Below are 16,286 nucleotides of genomic sequence, written 5' to 3'. Positions count from 1 at the left end.
TCATGAGAACATTTATACGTAAATGCGACACTATGATGTCACATGCAGGCGTTTTACGAACAAATTCAAATATAACATCGGAAATCATTGGTCACACGAAGATAACTTTTAGCATAGTAGTTAACCATTTTCTACTCTTGCAACATGAAATATTAAAAGCACTCGTAAAAATGACGAAATGTTTAGTTAGCGTGAATTTCATATTTACGCTGCAAGTCTATAATATGGCAGCGATAACGTATTTAATAAGTTCAGAATAATGTGTTAATTGTAATGGTGCGGTAACTGTCTTAAAACGCGTTATTGACAAACTGTCTTAGCAAATCTTTTTAATGTGATGTTTAGCAGAAACACTTTCAGTGTGTTTTAGCTACAGTAATATCAGTGGAATACCAATGAGTGTATTAACGTATACCATTGTCGTGTTAGTTGAATTATATAGATATAGTAAAATGTATAATTTTTTTAATGTACGTAATGTTATTTATCATTCTAATAAACTATATTGTTTGGTAATCCTACTTTACAGAATTGCATTTTTTCAGCACACTCGCATGATTAAGGTATATCTATTGCTGTCGTTTCATCTACTATAGATTAGAAATGCAATTAAATCAATGGCTAAACAAATGAATGACATTAGATATTGTGGAAATGGCTCCAGTAACAGACTGTATAGAGAATGTTTTGAAATGTACCAATAGTCATTGAATTACTTTTTAAAATTCCTCCGTTTAAATGTTAAATTTAGAATTGAATTTACTCTTAAATTTTTTAAGATGTCGCAAATGTTGTTACAAAATTCAATTTTGTTTCATGTACATCGTACTAATGCTTGTTAAAATAACAAGACACTACATTACAGCGTTTCCCAATCTTTTTTGGTCGCGGACTATTTTCTCACCGGCGAAAACCATTGCGGACTAAAGGTGCGTTTATTGCAACCGTACTCTGTGTAAAGAAGCAATAGCACCAAACAGCATTTTAACGAGTTTTAAAATCGGAAATTCACCGCAATTACGCGTTCGTTAAAAGAGCCGACTTTTTTGGTGTATAATGGACTTTTCTGTCGCACTGTATTCAATTCATGACAACGACGAGAATTTAAAATTGGTTTCTATTTTAATTTAAATGTGTTCATCGTGGTAACTCGCGGTTAATAAATAAATTAATAAATTAGTGTGTTATAAGAAATAACATTAAACGACAACGACAAGATCAAAGCATTATTTTTTTTCAAATTCCACTGCCATCTGCAAACATAATAATGAGAGAATATATCGCCTGATTATATTCAGTTTGATACATATTTTTTGCGATCTTGTGAATTTGTTGTCGCTGTTAGAAAAAAATCATGCTATCTTCTATAAATTTCCAGAATGTAAAACTTATTTTAGTATTTATTAAAAATATATTTAAAAATTTATTAAGCATATATATTAGTAAATCGAAAATACATATTCATCGCCTTGAAATTCTCGCGAACAACTTTTTTGAAGTAATCGTCGCGTATACGTCACTCGTTAAAAGAGTCGACTTTTCAATGATTTTTTCTGTTGCATAGAATATTCAATCCATCCACATATGTGATTCTATTAATCTGCGGTTGTGTTGACGAAATAAGAGCAATTCTACAATCCGTGGACGCAAAAATGCGTCCGATTATATCTTGTTTTGATTCGTATTTCTGTGAATTCGACAAATCTGTGTGAATTCGGCATTACTACTGTGCGTACTCACTGTGCGGCATGACTGATATGGAGGCAGTGAAGCAGAGAATCCTAAAGGAAAATGCCCTGGTACGTATTACGGTAGCACCCAAAATTTTGCGATTTGCCATGTCTAAAAAAGCGTTTTTAATCGGTCGCAGACCGTTTTTCAAGTTAGAAAATTTGGGTTGACAACATTTACCCCTACCAGAAAAATAATTTATTCCTCGTTGTTAGAACTCGCGAGAAACACCTATTACGAATCTATCGAAGCGTGAACAGACTCTTGTTTTCGTCGGAAATCCACAAGTGAAATCCAATCGTTTGATAAAGCGACTGGCAAGTGACCTGTCGCGTCACGTGTTACCAAATTTTCGATCAGTAAATGTGCTATTCTAATAGTTGAATATTCGAATATATGCCCAGCCCTACTCGGTAACCAGTATTATTGACGCGATCAATGTCATGTGAATAAATTGCCTTTTTATGTTTTTTTTTGTAAATTCTAACGCAGATCCTAACTTGGCTAATGGGTAATTAAGTTTCGCAAAAACGTTTGCGGCCTGCAGTGAATTCCTGACTCGTTGCGGACTCATTTAAATGCTCTGCGGACTCATTGGAGACCGCGGACTCGGGTTGGGAAACACTGCACTAGAAGATGGTTTAAAAATAAATTAGTGTGTTATAAGAAATAACATTAAATATTTGTTATAAAAATTATATTATTCATTTCAAACCTCGGATGAAACTTGGAAATAGGCATATTGTGATAAAAGTGAAGTAGTTACATTTTATGTCTTACAAGAAGAGTTCAATTTTAGTATCGCTAGAACCGTATCTTGCATGTCCTCTAAAAATGTTCGATGAGCTTTTGTTAAAATTTTTTTACTCTATTGGTGCACAGTTTGATAGATTTAATGAGGAAGAACAGAAATTCATATATATAGCAAACAATATCATTGCAATTTATTGCGGCAGTTCATAGGATTGTAGTGTTCATTTAAAACTACAAAAGAATTGAGAAAGTGTGGGTATTTAGGCGGAAATCGCATTGAAAACAGATAGTTACGTTAATTAGCGTATTCAAATCAGAAACTTGCCGTATGCAGACGTTCAAAGATACTGTTTGACATTGCTAATAGAGAGACGTGTATTTGAATGCTGTGTCAGATTTTAAATGTGTTGAGGTTTCTATTGAAGTTGTATAAAAGAGTGGCTCTGCACAGTTCTGTCATGAACATGGCACTGAAATAGCTTCAATATATTTTTCACTGGTAAAAATCCGACTTATTATAATTAATGAAATTTTTGTTCTGATATGTCAGATTAAAGAGATATATGATAAGAGTGATAAGACAGTTAGTTGTTTACGGACTACGGACAGTTAGTTAGAGCGGACTTAAAATGAGTTCGTCACTCTTGAAAGCAGCCTATTAGTTCAGACAAGCAAAGAATCGCAGACTATTTTATAACATCTTTAACTAAGGTGAAGTAGGTATGAAATGTAGTTGAGGTACAACGTAAATATTAAAATATTAATTACAAATCATTCCGCAATAATTATTATGCAGGTTTGAGGAAAATCATGTTGAAAATTCATCTATTATCATATACCGCAGAACAACATACATACCTATATGCATCGATTGGGGAATTGAACTTTACTAAAACATTGCATCTTTGAAGGCTTTGCCATGTCGTTCAAGGCATTCAGCAATGATATTTACGTGAATTTCGATTAATTTGCATAAGTTATTAAAAGTATCATATTTTGTCTACTCTAGATTGTTGTTTAGTATCGAAAAAATAATATTGTATATCGGGGCTAGCATAATACATTGCCGGTATTCTGGTGAAATTGTAGAAGTATGTGAAAATATAACGCAACATTTCTTTGGCAGAATATATTACAAAGTATAAACATTTATGAGAATTTGAGTTATGATGATATGTATTTAAAGGAGATGCGTTGAAAATGGTTTTGAATATACGTATATCATTTACGCATTACGAATAAGATCCGTTTGATGGTGTTATTCATTGTTGTTTGTGAATTAATATTAATTAAGCCAAATCCCGGGAAGAACCAAGCATATGGTCAATATTTAACAATTTGCCTTGAGCCTGATTAACATTAATGATTTGCAAAGTTTCCATTCACACGAGAAAATTGTCATGCTTAGCCAGCGTGATAAATGTCCCTGCGCTGAAACGGTTGGAGTTCATGTCAACAGTTATAATTAACAATGCAACCCATGCATACAATCTTTAATTTCAGGTTAGTTTATTATATAAACAATTTTAAATGATTCAGCGTATAATAAATGTTTTGGAGATGGAAAGGTTCGAGTTCATGGGAAAGACCATGTAAATAAAAATATAACTCATGTGTACACTTGCACACTCGTTAATTTCAAATTAGTTTGTTTTGTTGCAAACTTTAACTAACTGATGGGCAATACACTGACTCATAATGAGCTTCACATGGCTTTTTGTACGACTTAAACAAAGCTATTGTATGGCATAGAAGCTCATAACAAAGCTGTCGTTAACCTAATACTGAAACAGCCTCATTATCGTCTGTTTAATGGACTATTATCGGGCCGCCACAATTAAAATAGACTCTAAAATTTTTTCCTCTGTTCAAAATTTATAAATATCACTTACTGACAGTATCCTTCTCAAATGAGAGATGAAATGTATATATATGATTAGACTGTGCAATCTGTTAAAGCGTTCTCAAATAAGTGTTTTATCTCATGAAACCAACTGAGAAGTTATTTTTCAGATGAAAGAGTCTATTCTAAAAGAGTGCAGTCTTTTAGTCAAATGTTAATGCGTTTGTGTATTATATTGCCAGTTCGAGAGATCGTTTTATTAAATTTGGCGGTTGAAAGTTCGAGGAAAATAATATTGAATTGAATAAAAAGCATTGACTGTTCATTTCTCACAGACGCGAAACAACATGCGTATGAATCAATTGACGAATGTAAGTTACACAAAGCATTGCTTCATTGGCTGTTTTAAATTATGTTCATGAAGCTCCTAAAGTTTCAGAATAACGGCAGCTTCGTCATGAGCTACTATTTTTTACAATTGCATGGTTTAGGCCGTATACGACGTAAACGGATATCATGTATAAGCCGGTGTGATTTCAAGTTTTCGACTATTTCAGCAAGTAACAGACCAAAACGACTTGAGATTATATTTGAGAGAGATAAAGAACGCAACACAAATTCGTTAATACATTGTTCTAAGACAGAGTTATATAAAGTGTTATAATTCATATAATTAAATAAACTTAATTCACTAACTGGCAATTACTTATGCGAACAAATGTAAATAAGAACTTGTGCTTGATTGCTATTCTTTATAAATGTTGTATTACACTAGGATTTCAGCTCGAAACAAAGCTGTAATCGTCGTAAAACTTAACCAACTTCGAGTAGCCTACGGTAAGCTTCCTAAATGTAGTTAAGCTTCCTAAACATTTAAAGGGAAGTATCATAAAAAATCATGCCGTGGTTATTACGTTTGAGGTTTGAGGGAGGTCATGTTGAAAAGGTTTCATGAAGTACATGTACTAATAGCTTCTGATGGAAGCAACATGCCTATGATTCGAATGAAGAATTGCAGTTGACCTGTTATTTAAATGTCGTTAGAAATTCGTAGTTTTGCGTCGCCTTTTTTATTTATCTGTAAGACTTTGATTAAAATATAAAATTATGTTTATAGATTTTCTTAATAACACTTCAAATACTTACCTATAGCTATGTCTGTATTAATTATGGAGATGGATTTTCATGGATATGAGCACATACAGCAACTGGTTGATTCTGAGTACGAAGAAAAATTGTTCGAGGAAATAGAGAGTTGTCAAAGGCCGATGGAAGAGGGTTTCAAGATAGTAGGACAGATTCTTCATGCCAAGAAACCAAACAAAGCGTTAATAGCAACGACCGTTCAAGCGAAAAAAAATCAATCCAAGAGATATAGCCAGTCCAATGTGACGGTAAACTATTATCGAATGCTCTACCTCAGATTTGGACTCAAAATGGCCGTTCTAATGATTAAAGCAAATATGGAATCGATAGTCCTTCGCTTGGAAGAAAAGCTCCGAATAGGTCAACACATCATTGTGATTGACCCAACATGTGATAGCGAATGGAGAGGTTTGCCTGTTATAAAAACCGCACACCCTCTTTTTCCTGCAACAGCTCCTCCGGTTCCTATACTTGTTAAACTGCCAGTTGGGCTATTATCAGAGACGAACATGAAATCGTATTGTTTTGAAGTAGAAAAGATCAGCATAATTAAAGCAACTTTTGTGGAAAGCTGCGCCCACACTTACTGCGATGGTCGTTATGAGAGTGATTGCCCAGGAAGTTTCGCAGAGAAACGAATGCTTGTCGTCAAAATTTGGATTGACATTCCAGGAATGGACTATGATTGGCAACCATATAGTAGCAGGACATTGACGATGAATTTCTTTGATCTGTCGTTGCTAGCAGTGACCTCCTCAAGGAAATGTAAATATCTCACAATGCTGCGTTTCCTTAAAACTGAATTAAAACGCCACAAAAGCTTCCGAATACTTGGCTGGTTCAGGCCGGAACAAAGCTCTTCTGATACGGTAACCAGCAAATTTAAATTGCACATCAGTGATCTCAAGATACTGGGTGACAAATTACCAGAGTTTCAACATAGGGAGTCTGTGTCGGAAGAAATTCCATCTAAAAGAACTCGAATTGATGAGCCATCAACTTCGGGAAATGCTTGAATATTTTACTTTGCTTAATTTTTCTTTACACGTTTGTTCTATTATTGTATGTGTGTTGACGTTGCATTCTTTTTAAAGAATGTGTTTTGTAGTAATTTTTTTTGTGAAATAAAAAACTCATGCTCTAATGGTTAGTCATTTGCTTTTTCTTTGGGTGGCATATCGACAGGGATTTCAAACGAAAGCAGATTAAATCGTTAAGATATAAAATTTTTTGAAATAAATGTTGTCGAAAAGTGCAAAATTTAATGCAATCTAATGATTTCTAATGTTCTTGTCTGCCTTGAAATGAGTTACAACTCGAAATCTTTATTTTTGTTGTTCACAAACGGATCCTTATATGCTTTTTGGTGACACTTGAGGTTATTGTCAAAAAATTTTAGTCACGATTGAGTGATCACGGACCTTAAAATTGGAAAAATTCGACTCCGGTTAGTGGTGATCAGTTTATTACGTGGTGTTTAAATTTCTTAACGGACTAGAGGGATCGGGGGCAGAGCGCCGGACGAATTTCCGCCATTCGTCCGGCGCAACGACCCGGGTCCTCCAACAAACTTCAAACAAACATATGCTTCTTGATTTACTAAAAATATTTCAATAAATTTCCCCTCGCGGGTAGCGTAGCGACCTCCCCTGGATGGTCAGGCAACCCGAGAGCACTGAAAGTGCGTATGCACAGTATAGAATCAAATTTCGTTGCACGAAAGTCAATAGCTAAAGCTAACTACTCTAAGCGACCGTGAATCACTATTATCTGAAGAACCACAGGGCCGATCCGGACGAAACTTTGCATGTAGCGGGGACTAGTTACCAAACGAACACAGAAAATTTTTGGGAGCGATCGGGCCAAAGGAAGTGGGCCAAAACGGGATTTTAGTGGCCCGACGCTGCTGATTGGTCAATCGGCTGTCCGTCAAGTCACGCGAGAGTGAGTTTGGGGTTTAGAGGCCGTTTAGCTCCGTTTCCGGGGTCGGAAAGCGTTTGCCCGAGTATTGGGAATTTTTCCAAGTATAATTGGGGGTGGGGGCAGTGCCACCGCCCCCCCAGTGGTGAGAAAACGTTTGGAAAGCCACGCCCACTTAGGTAATATCGTTTTGGGGCTATTAGGAGCACTTGGAATTGGTTTTTGGGCAAAGTGATGCTCAAATCTCAAAGGGACCAATATATAGAATATTTCACCACCTCAACTTTGGGAATTCCCCCTCCCAATCGCCCTCCAGTGGCGTAAGAAGGTTGCGCACCTAAAAACGAAGCTATCGAGAAATAAAATAGATAGGTATGTTGGGAAAATTTAGTTTAATGCCTTTTTCAAGAAATTTTTTTTCTCCCACTCCCCAGTCATGGTCTAGTGATTTCGGCTTATTGCAGGCCTCTGAAAGGACCTGTTGAGAAAGTAAAGGCATGGGCATGTTTAGAAAAATTATTTGAATCTATTTTGAAAGAAATTTTATTTCTCCATCTCCTCAGTCACGCTCCAGTGATTTTACGTTATATCTCGAGAATGGTAGTAGGTAGAGGTGCCATATTTGGGTCATACAAGGTAGTTGAGGTGTAGTTTATGTCAAAAAAAATTCGTCACGGTTGAGTGATCACGGACCTTAAAATTGAAAAAATTCGACTCCGGTTAGGGGTGATCAGTTTATTACAGGGTATTTGAACTTCTTAATGGACTAGAGGGGTCGGGGGCACAGCGCCGGACGAATCTCCGCCATTCGTCCGGCGCAACGACCCGGGTCCTCCAACAAACTTCAAACAAACATCTGCTTCTTAATTTACTAAAAATATTTCCATACATTTCCCCTCGCGGGTAGCGTAGCGACCTTCCCCTGGATGGTAAGGCAAAAGGGTAGCACTTTAGTGCGTTATGCACAGTTGAAATCAGAAGTCTTTGCACAGAAGACAAATAGCTCCATTATAAAGCGATAGCACTGTGAGATTGACTATTTCCCAGAAAACTGGAGGGCCGATCGGGACGAAACTTGGCATGTAGCGGGTGGAAGTTACCAAACTAACACACAAAATTTTTCAGAACGATCGGACTAGTGGAAGTGGGCCAAAACGGGGTTCTAGTGGAAAAATTAAAGGATGCGCGACATTGAGCTGTCAATCAAGCCACGCTATGTGATTTTGGGGTTTAGAGGCCGTTTAGCTCCGTTTCCGGGGCCAAAAAGCGTTTGCCCGAGTATTGGAATTTTTTCCAAGTGTAATTGGGGGTGGGGGCACTGCCACCGCCCCCCCAGTGGTGAGAAAACGTGTGGAAAGCCACGCCCACTTAGGTAATATGGTTTTTGGGCTATTAGGAGCACTTGGAAGTGGTTTTTGGGCAAAGTGATGCTCAAATCTCAAAGGGACTAATATATAGAATATTTCACCACCTGAACTTTGGGAATTCCCCCTCCCAATCGCCCTCCAGTGGCGTAAGAAGGTTGCGCACCTAAAAACGAAGCTATCGAGAAATAAAATAGATAGGTATGTTGGGAAAGTTTAGTTTAATGCTTTTTTCAAGAAATTTTTTTTCTCTCACTCCCCAGTCATGGTCTAGTGATTTTGGCTTATTGCAGGCCTCTGAAAGGACCTATTAAGAAAGTAAAGGCATGGGCATGTTAAGAAAAATTATATGAATCTATTTTGAAAGAAATTTTATTTCCTCATCTCCTCAGTCACGCTCCAGTGATTTTACGTTATATCTCGAGAATGGTAGAAGGTAGAGGTGCCATATTTGGGTCATACAAGGTAGTTGAGGTCTAGTTTGTGTCAAAAAAAATTCGTCACGGTTGAGTGATCACGGACCTTAAAATTGGAAAAATTGGACTCCGGTTAGGGGTGATCAGTTTATTACGTGGTATTTGAACTTCTTAATGGACTGAAGGGGTCGGGGGCAGAGCGCCGGACGAATTTCCGCCATTCGTCCGGCGCAACGACGCGAGTCCTCCAACAAACTTCAAACAAACATCTGCTTCTTAATTTACTAAAAATATTTCTATACATTTCCCCTCGCGGGTAGCGTAGCGACCTCCCCTGGATGGTCAGGCAACAGTGTAGCACTTTAGTGCGTATGCACAGTAATGGTCAAAAGACTTTGCGCGTAGGGCAAAAATAATGTGACGAAGTCTCTTGGCTAAGACCCATCGGGTTACCATTTCCGAGAAAACTGGCGGGCCGATCGGGCCGAAACTTGGCATGTAGTAGGGGGCAGTTACCAAAATAGCAAATAAAATTTTTCAGAACGATCGGGCCAAAGGAAGTGGGCCAAAACGGGCTTTTGGTGGCCCAAATTTAAGGTTGCGTGACATTAATTATTTCAGGCTGTCAATCAAGTCTCGCAAGAGTGATTTTGGGGTTTAGAAGCCGTTTAGCTGCGTTTCCGGGGCCAGAAAGCGTTTGCCCGAGTATTGGGATTTTTTCCAAGTGCAATTGGGGGTGGGGGCACTGCCACCGCCCCCCCAGTGGTGAGAAAACGTGTGGAAAGCCACGCCCACTTAGATAATATGGTTTTTGGGCTATTAGGAGCACTTGGAATTGGTTTTTGGGCAAAGTGATGCTTAAATCTCAAAGGGACTAATATATAGAATATTTCACCACCTGAATCTTGGGAATTCCCCCTCCCAATCGCCCTCCAGTGGCGTAAGAAGGTTGCGCACCTAAAAATGAAGCTATCGAGAAATAAAATAGATAGATATGTTGGGAAAATTTAGTTTAATGCTTTTTTCAAGAAATTTTTTTTCTCTCACTCCCCAGTCATGGTCTAGTGATTTTGGCTTATTGCAGGCCTCTGAAAGGACCTGTTGAGAAAGTAAAGGCATGGGCATGTTTAGAAAAATTATTTGAATCTATTTTGAAAGAAATTTTATTTCTCCATCTCCTCAGTCACGCTCCAGTGATTTCACGTTATATCTCGAGAATGGTAGAAGGTAGAGGCGCCATATTCGGGTCATGCAAGGTAGTTGAGGTCTAGTTTATGTCAAAAAAATTTTGTAACGGTTGAGTGATCACGGACCTTAAAATTGGAAAAATTCGACTCCGGTTAGGGATGATCAGTTTATTACAGGGTATTTGAACTTCTTAATGGACTAGAGTGGTCGGGGGCACAGCGCCGGACGAATTTCCGTCATTTGTCCGGCGCAACGACCCGGGTCCTCCAACAAACTTCAAACAAACATATGCTTCTAAATTTACTAAAAATATTTCCATACATTTCCCCTCGCGGGTAGCGCAGCGACCTTACCCTGGATAACCAGAATTGGTTTTCGGCGTCTCCTTTCACCCTGGAATGCGGTCTTTTATATTTCCTTTATTTGTGTATGTATAATTCGTACTTTCAGCTTGGTGAAGAAATAAATTACTGATTACTGATAATCGGGCCCTTTACCACGCATTTTTGTGTCCACGGATTGTCATGATATTTTCTGAGTGGTATTGTTTTTATTTCGCCAACACAATCACAGATTAAAATGATCACAATTAAATCGTAAATATATACTACTACTGGATGTCCAACTCCGCTCGCCGTATAATAAACAAACAAAGGCGATGTTGCACCTCCAAGTGGTGGGCATCACGGTTGGTTTTGTTCAGACTAGATGCTTAACGACGACGACGCTCCTGCATCACAGCTCGAAAACTAGCCCTGTTCATTGATGACCGATCGAAATATTTGCTGAAGGACGAAGAAATTCGATAAAAATGAACAAATAATTGTGAAAATGAAGACACAGTCTGTCTTGCAAATGACCAGGATGATGTGACAACTTCCTTGTCAAAAGAAAGCAAGGCATCAAAAATGCGATGCATTGCAAAAAATGTCAGTCAGATGTAGGTAAAGTGGTGACAAAAATGAATACTTTGCACTTTATATAAAAAAAACGCTCAGTAGCACAGCATTTTGTTCTCACTCCATCTCAAGTATTGTAGCTTTCACAGAAGTTTTTTCTCCACTTGACATATAATCAGGGCTTCCACAACGTCCTTATTTTTAGAATTTGTCCTTATTTTGAAGGTCTTTGTTTTAGGAAATGTTTTTGTCCTTATTTCTAAGAAACGTCTTTATTTTGACGTGTGTCCGTCCTTATTTTTAACCTTATAAATGAATATACCAGTAAATTAAACTTTGAATTTAGCTTAGATCTAGAACTTCATAAGAGATAAAATGAGTAAACGTAAAAAATTTGCTGTGATTATGAGAAAGAATTCAACGGCGTCGAACGAAACGAAGGGCCAGTGATTTGCGCACTGCAGCTTTTGTGAATGTGACAACATTCTGGAATGCATAGGTAGAGCAGCAATTTCTGTTAATAATGCAACCCAAAAACACAAGGCTCTGCTCAAGAAATTAATCAAACCAATCTATAAATAACATTTTTAAGAGTCAATGATTATACAAAGGTTATCTCAACACATGCAAGCAGCTGAAATTTATTTCCATCATCACATCATTGAACATCTGACACTTGATATAAAAGAAAAATATTTTCAAATCATTCATGAGCGAATACCTATTAAACAATGTAACTGAATGTCAAGATGTAACAACACTACTTGAGAAAGTATTCAAAAAATTTGAGCAAATGTATACGCAAAGTACTGCAGCCAAAATAATAACAACAAGATGGACAATAGGACTCATGGAATACGAAACCAATTGAAGAAACACATCAGCTAGAACGAAGATTAAGATGTATGTGATTACTGATTACAGTCAAGTTTCCGTACTCCTGAAGTATGCGTACCAAGAAAGGAGGACACCGGAACGTAGTATGTGTACCACGTTAGGGTTAGGCCAAAATGTCCTTATTTTAGTTCTATTACGAGATCGGGGACTAACCAAGTGAGTTTCGTAGTATTTGTACCTAAAAGTATGGCCTAACCTGGTACACATACCATGTTCCGGTGTCCGTCATCTTGGTACACGTATTTCTGGAGTAACCAAGTTTTTTTCTCAATAATCCATAGGAATACAAATTATTATTTTAATTACTAATGTGAATAAACACTGAATATCAAGTTATATTAATAGTGGTATTGATGTTTTTAAGGCTTTGGGAGTGGTTCTTAGCTGGAGTAAAAAGGCAATTTAGGTTCTATCACGTGGACATTGCTACATATTTCTTTTTTTTTGCTGCTTTTCAATCAACTGGAGCACCGTTGGATTCCCTGCCACGCGACCTGCAAAATATGCATCTTTTAAACTGAAAATCTTTTGGCGATTCATTCAATATTTAGGGTGAGGCCCTACGGGCATAGCTGAAGATTTTGAAGGGGTGGGGGGGGAGGGGTCTGAAATCTTTAATTGACAAATTAGACCAAAACACCTAGCAGGTCTGATCGCAAATGTTAGTTTATAATAGTCCCGATGGTCTAACTCTAAAAAGTGTTTCACGCCACGAAAAATTTATATGTATGATATAGTAGAACAATTTGAAGACTTTTACCTCACACTTTAAGGGGGGTCTGACAGATGTTTGGTCTAATATGGTATATCACATGTTGAAGGTACCAGTATTTGAAGCCCTTCATACTGCAATGAATTGTTGTTGTTTTTTAAAAAGGACTACAGAATGTGTTGCATGTAGCTGTATAGCATTAATTTTGTTAAAAAATCCTTGAGCTAATCACCTGTTGTAGACTTCCAGTGTGTAACATAATTTATGAAATTTTAGCTGATCTACTGCAGTCTTTTGTCTCCAGATGTTTCAGAGAGTAGTATTAGATTTTTCATTTTTGAGGGAAGCCACGTCAGTAGTGCTGTTGCATATGTCAAAAAAGGTATTTTGCAGTTTGCAAAACTTGGCTTTGCTTCAAATTCAGACATCTCCGAAATCCTAGCAACAGATGCAGGAAGAACCTACAAAAAAAAAAATTCCCCTGTTCATCTGTTATTAATGACCTGAATACTGTTGGTAATTTTAGAAATAATAATCATGATCCAAGTATTTAAATGCTCAATAGAAGATAGATCTAATAGGAAAATACAAATGAATTAATACCCAAAACAATTCTTTATGCGATACCTGTGCTTAATATTTAACAGACATTTTTATCAAGCTATCGAGTTAAACATGTTGGTCTGTTAGTTTACATGGCTGTTTCAAATGTTTTTTTAGACATATCTTCATAAATTCCCTCTAGATGTGTTTCCATGCCAAAACCCCATCTGGTGACAGCAAATCATTCTTCAAAAGTAAAATTTACATTCCTCGACAAATCATTATTGTATTGGGTACCTATAAGAACATTTACAAATTACTCTTTTTTATGCTGAACAATCGTAGCACAAAGCGGCTCTCTACTAGACTACATCTACTCATGGGAGCTTTAAAGTGAATTTAAAATCTTACTGTCAATGTGCTTTCGAGTGCTGAACCGGTCCTAGGGCCTTCCCACTCAATTGATTGTTCCTCAATTTTGTTTTGTAATCTGCATTCTATCAGTTCTATAGCCAAGTATATCGTGTAATAATCCATGTGCACAACTAACTTGAATATCAATTTTTTTTTTTATGGGATAATATAATAAAATATAACTAAAAAGTATATAACCATTCGAGCGATCATAAGAAAAATAATCCAATATTAATTATTCATATGTCCATTCCATCAGTGTAAAGTTGGAACGTGAATTCCAATCCACTCAACGTTGTTGTAGTGGAGTCCTATTTGCACCCGCACCCGCCTTGAAGAAATATGCGCAATCTCCCAGCTTCTAGTAACTGCACAACCACAGTAAAGAGGCAACGAGATCCTTAGAAAACGAACTGTATTCATCAATCTCCACATATGAGTAAAATGTTGCTACAGCACAGAAACTTGAAGACCAACGATAAAACTGATAACGACACGGATGCACTATAAACAACCAATGAAAGAATGACAAAATAACATTCACAATGACAAGCAATAATAACCAATACTAAATAGGACCTAACTGAGCTAAATTAATATAACAGATTTCACGAAACCCGCACGCACCCCTAATGTAAACTATATCCAAGACAAATCTCAATACTAAACGACACTTTTGCAATCCCACAGTGCCGTATAGAACAAAGAATCAGAAAGCGTTATCTCAAAACCCGGGGAAAAGTTTCACTCCCTATTTCTTCACTATGGCGCAATAATGAGTCACCGTCAACAGGAAATCAAGATAATAAAGATAGAAAATAATTCGTCTGGGATTGTTAATATAATAGAGAAATATAAATGGACGAAAGTGTGAGGCGTGCGAGGTCAAATCTAACATTCCGGCCCCAGATAATTTAGACTTATAATTATCTCAATAAAAGAGGTGATCGAAGTAGCCGAACACAAAGCATATAAGTAAACCAAATAGGAAAATGATGAATACGAAATTGTGTATGGAAAAATGTGAAATGTAATATACAGAAACAAAATGAATAATCATCAATCAGACATTTAATCAAGTGAACATATCTTCCTAACATCACGCATGAACGTAGATTTAGAGGTTCGTACCTTCACCCTACGCACAATGCCTCCTAGTCTATCAGGATAAACCTCATCCACAACAGCCATTGGCCAACTACCACGGGGAAGTATGTCATCACACATAAGTACTAAGTTACCAGGCTTCAGGTTAGGGGAGGGATGAAACCACTTTGAGCGTTTCTGAAGCAGAGGTAAATATTCCCTAGTAAATCTCTGCCAAAATATATCCAACAACTGCTGGACATGTCTATAGCCCTGTCTATACTCATCAGCTCGCAGAAAAACATCAGGGGGTAGATCAGGATCTAATTTACTTAGTAAAATAGAATTAGGTGACAGGGCATAGAGGTCTCTGAGATCATTACTTACTCGGGTAAGGGGTCTGTCATTTAAGATGGATTCCACTCCAGCCAGAAAAGACCAAAGTGAATAATCGGTTAATGGTTTATCATTAGGGATGTCCGTATCCGAATACTAAACTATTCTAGAATGCTTCTGAAAAAACATTTCGAATGTCGTTTAAACTAAATTACTAGAACCAAAGTAATACTTCACAAGTGTTTCAGTAACTTTATTTCACAACATAAGTGGGTGAAATGAACATGTGACATAGTCTGTCAAACTAAATCTCCGAGAAAGTTATTTCTCTGAATTAAAAAAAACATACTGTTGCCTTCACAAGCTTCTAATCAGAGCTGGGAAGCTGATTCTTAATCATAGTGGCTTTGGCTACAGCTCCAGGGACCACAGTTCCTTTTTAGAGCTCCTGAAGTATGTGCATGGCTCACAACCTGAACCCTAAACTGGTACACATAATAATGTTCATGTTGTGCGGCACAGTGCCGTATGACTGTACTAGTACCGTAGCCTACTGGCACAGATAAACTCCGATTCCATTAGGCTACCGGTACGGTACTGCTGCACTGCTATTCAATCAAACGACACCTTACCGTACCCATCTTTACCTTTAAAACTTCCACCGTGCGTTATGCAGTTATGATAAACTCGCAATAGAAAACTAATCACTTCCATAACACAGATACCGGTACCGTACCGGTTGCCTGCACCGTCAACATCAGATTGTCGGCAATAATCGCACAAGTCTGGACATGCCCGTTTCGTCACGCTTGATAGAAAGCAGAGGTCACTATGGTTCACGCGACGGACGATTCAGCACTTTCATTCACTTACTAACGTACTTTGAAAAAAAAAATACCGAAAAAGATCGTGTGCGCGACGTCGCAAGTTTTATTCATGTTAAATTACGATTAGCCGAAATTGGAAAAAACTATTCGAATACAGCTCGAAACGAAAACGATAAGGACATCCCTATTTATCATCAAGCATATTCCTCAG

General features: G+C 37.4%; 1 long non-coding RNA gene across 2 annotated transcripts; it reads right to left on the bottom strand.

Moving 5' to 3' along the window:
- Positions 1–11,861: 11,861 nt before the first annotated feature.
- Positions 11,862–14,007, bottom strand: LOC144424576 (uncharacterized). 2 transcript variants are annotated; one of them, XR_013476794.1, is made up of 3 exons: positions 13,824–14,007; positions 13,102–13,330; positions 11,862–12,651 (listed from the first exon to the last, which is right to left on the bottom strand). It is a non-coding gene; the product is annotated as an uncharacterized LOC144424576 (long non-coding RNA). The 2 variants fall into 2 exon arrangements; XR_013476793.1 differs by lacking the exon at positions 13,824–14,007 and adding an exon at positions 13,497–13,662.
- Positions 14,008–16,286: the final 2,279 nt, after the last annotated feature.

This window comes from Styela clava, chromosome 6 (genome assembly GCF_964204865.1).
Source record: "Styela clava chromosome 6, kaStyClav1.hap1.2, whole genome shotgun sequence".
Classification (NCBI taxonomy): domain Eukaryota; kingdom Metazoa; phylum Chordata; class Ascidiacea; order Stolidobranchia; family Styelidae; genus Styela; species Styela clava.
This window is presented reverse-complemented; position numbering and strand designations above follow the sequence as displayed.